Here is a 3,916-nt window from a genome sequence, read left to right on the forward strand (position 1 = left end):
TCTATGATCACGAGTGAAATAGCAAACGATCTTACACTGACATGAACACATTTTCTGTTTCTTTTATGCCCCTTTTTCACGAAAATAATTAATTATAATTTCCCGTTCGCTAAAAATTGAACCTCTCTCCCGTGGCGTGCCTCAATACATTGAAATGACCTCATTTTGTTGACGAAATGACATCATTTTGTTGACGAAATGACGTCATTATTCCAGGAAAATTCTTCAGTTAAACTCTTTTACAATTCAAATAAACGGTAAAAAGAGCATAACATTAAAAGAAAATTTGTTGCGATCGGTGGCACGGTGCCTATACCACGTGACTTTTTAAGATCTGTGTGGGGATTAACAAAAGCATGACAAAGGTAAGATTTTTAAGGATTACTTTTGTAATATGCACCATTTTTAATGGGATAAAGTGGAGAGCCCGCTCATTCATGAGAGCTTTCTATAGGTATCATGATTTTATAAAACAAATGAGATTTTTTTAAGTAAAGTGCAACCGCGCGTTTGAACGGTTAGAAAAAGGTAGGGTCAGTGTGGGGACATTATTTTATTTGACACAGAAACATCACCTCTGGTGAAATTAAGACATAAATTTTATGGGCGGAGCTTACACTATATAATTGTGCATTCATTTTCAGGTTTCTGTTATATATTTACGAAACAAAATTCAAGAAAAATATTCTTACAGTAATATTATCTGTGTGGTAAACGTTTTTAGAAGGATTTGTGTGGTATACTGTTTTTAAGTTTTTCAGTTCTATTTAGTTGTTTAAAAAATGCTTGTCAATAATGTTTTTGAAACTGGATTTTTAAATGCGCTAGCATGTAAAACACATAATGGCTATACACTACGCTTGCACCGCTTGTTGAACTAATACATAATTATGATATACAGGCATGCTATACAATCCCCATGATAATATTAAAATCTTACGCTGGGGCATCTTAAATCGATGACAATTCCATGCTTACCTTAAATAAGTGTACACTTTATGTTATTGTATTATGTTCCATTTTTATTTTGGCGCCTACACTGCTGTCATGTGAAGTAATGTATTGTATATTATTTTAAATATTATATTTGCTTTAAGATATGGCTCAATGCTCCGAACGCGGAAAAATGTTGAAGACCAGAGCTGGATTATTGCGCCACATTAGGAGACACGCTAACTCTGGACACTATTACTGCCGTAGGAAAGCATTTCAGGTAAGATTAAATACCTTAAAACAGTTACATTATCATACAGTTATACTTACAAACAGATGAACGGATTTTCTTGAAACAACACAAATATACAATATATCTCATCTCTCAGGTTATCATATATTTTGAAATATCTCAATTATCGTCAAATCGTTGGTAATTTAAAAATAACAAATCGCATGTCTTCTGTTATTAACATTTTTGAAATAGCGTGTTTACGCATTGAAATGTCACGTGAATAAAATAGTTTTTTTCTCAGGATGCCTACAATCTTAGAAGGCGTTAAAGAACGAAGGACCCAAATGTCACGTTTGTGTACAGTGCGGCAGGAGCTTTGCGTACAAGTGCCTACTCGTGGCTCGAGAGAAAAGTGCAAACAAGAGGGATTGGTGAAATGTTACCAGTGTGGGTTGGCAGTTACCAGTGAGAATGACCTCAAAGAGCACGACAAGACCCACATGCCTGACAAGTGTTACAGTTGTGAGGAGTGTTTCAAACCGTACAAACGCAAAACAAACCTTTCTCGACACGTGAGGACTTTACATAAATCCGTGAATACTGATTAAAAATCATAATAGTTTACAGCTTGTCTGTGTAACTTGATTATCGTTTTACGTCATTGTCCCCTAACGGTGAAAAGTTCTTCATATTTTTTCATGAAACTTGAAACATGGCAATATGGAGATTATGCACCTCATTTCATTTTGTTCCTATGTCAAAAAGTCTGGTTGCTATGGCAACAAATATAAAAAATTCTGACAATGGTGGAGTTTCACCGGTAGGGGACCATATTGCTTGAAATAGCCTTGTTTTATTTGTTGATTTATGTTAACGTTACTTTTCAAAATGATTCTTAAGTTATCCGAATTTGATTAGTTTGTATGTTTCGTTTAGTTCGTTTGTGTGTTTCTTTTGAAATCATTCTCAAATAATTGTGCAATAATTTGGATTTACGTTATTCATTAATATATCGCATCTGTGATTTGTATTATCGAATCTGTGATTCTTTTTTAATTATAACTTGATTAAAGTTTTGCGATATTTGTTCGTTGATTTCAATTTTAAATACCGCTGTCACGAGCTAGTTCGATAATCATAAGCAGCCAGGGTTTCTAGTAGAAGTGATTTTCACGATTGCTTTACCTAATTAACTGCCTGCTTATACTTATTCTAGGCCGTGGTAATTGACAGTAAACAATGTATGCAATGAGGTTGTGTTTACAATACAATACTCCTTAATTCGAAATACGTCATTACATTCTTCACAGCTGCATCCCACCACAACACAAGAGGAGAATCGTACATACATAATCATTTAATATAATAGTTCTTCATTTACTTTTTATATTCTCTTCAAAATAATTAATGCTAAAATTAAGCATACACTGTTACACTGAATACAACGACATGCTTTATAACATGACATTATCACCAAACACATGGCGAATGATTGTCAATATCTATACTATGTAATAAACTAATGCAACAATATGAATTCCATATAATTTATGAAAATAGCACACACAAACACACCCATATATGTATGTTTCTACTATGATCATTATTTTGTTTTTAGTAAATCATACCGGTTACATGTTCGAAAATGTAACAATTTTTAGTCATTTAAAGTTTCTTCACAATGATGCAAGGCACTTTGAAATCCACGACAAACCAATACGTCTGGTGGATTCTGTTTTATCAGTTTTTATTTCACATTTGGTTTTTAAATATATTACTTTGCTTTTTGTCAACCTGTGTAATATTGGACACAATTTTTATTGCAGAATTTGTGTCCGATTTAAAATTTCAATTGTGTTCGTCCATCCCCATTCTTATTGAGTTTGCTATCATTTCGTCTCGCCCGCTCCAACCTTACTCCTAGTGTCCCCTTCTGTATAGTCATAGTTTATTCAGACTTATACAATAGTACATCGTCTTAATACTAAAAATACGCATCATATTCTGTCACGTGAATGCGAATAATAACATAACATTATATAACATAAAATCAATACAAATAAACATAATATATGGTAAGAACACATAAGTTCTAACGAGGGATGGTGAAATCTATTCAACAGTATTGTTTAGGATTGTATTTCTTACAACTAGAGCTTCTTTTATATATTTGCATACATTGGAAATTACTAATTTTAAATAATAATAACAGATCTACTACTACTACTATTACTACTTCTTCTTCTACTACTACTACTACTACTACTACTACTACTACTACTACTACTACTACTACTACTGCTACTACTACTACTACTAATACTACAAAGGTCGAAGTAGTAGTAGTAGTAGTAGTAGTAGTAGTAGTAGTAGAAGTAGTAGTAGTAGTAGTAGTAGTAGTAGTAGAAGAAGAAGTAGTAATAGTAGTAGTAGTAGATCTGTTATTATTATTTAAAATTAGTAGAAGCAGTAGTAATAGTAGTAGTAGAAGTAGGAATAGTAGTAGTAGTAATTGTTGTATTGAAATAATTGAAATTAATTAAAAAAATATATATGTTGTCGTTATTATCTCAATTTAGACGTAAATTGTGGAAACACGGATACCACACAGATCCTTCTAAACACGTATACCACACAGATCATATGACTGTAAGAATATTTTTCTTGATTTTGTTTTCATAAATATATGAAAGAAACCTGAAAAAGAATGCAAAATGATATAGTGTAAGCTCCGCCCATAAAGTTTAT

At 32.4% G+C, this 3,916-nt stretch overlaps 1 long non-coding RNA gene across 1 annotated transcript; it reads left to right on the plus strand.

Moving 5' to 3' along the window:
• The first annotated feature begins 223 nt into the window (after window positions 1-223).
• On the plus strand, window positions 224-2,860 carry LOC127835463 (uncharacterized). The gene is made up of 3 exons (XR_008028540.1): window positions 224-365; window positions 1,098-1,213; window positions 1,470-2,860. It is a non-coding gene; the product is annotated as an uncharacterized LOC127835463 (long non-coding RNA).
• Window positions 2,861-3,916: the final 1,056 nt, after the last annotated feature.

Source organism: Dreissena polymorpha, chromosome 6 (assembly GCF_020536995.1).
Source record: "Dreissena polymorpha isolate Duluth1 chromosome 6, UMN_Dpol_1.0, whole genome shotgun sequence".
In the NCBI taxonomy this organism is placed as follows: Eukaryota; Metazoa; Mollusca; class Bivalvia; order Myida; family Dreissenidae; genus Dreissena; species Dreissena polymorpha.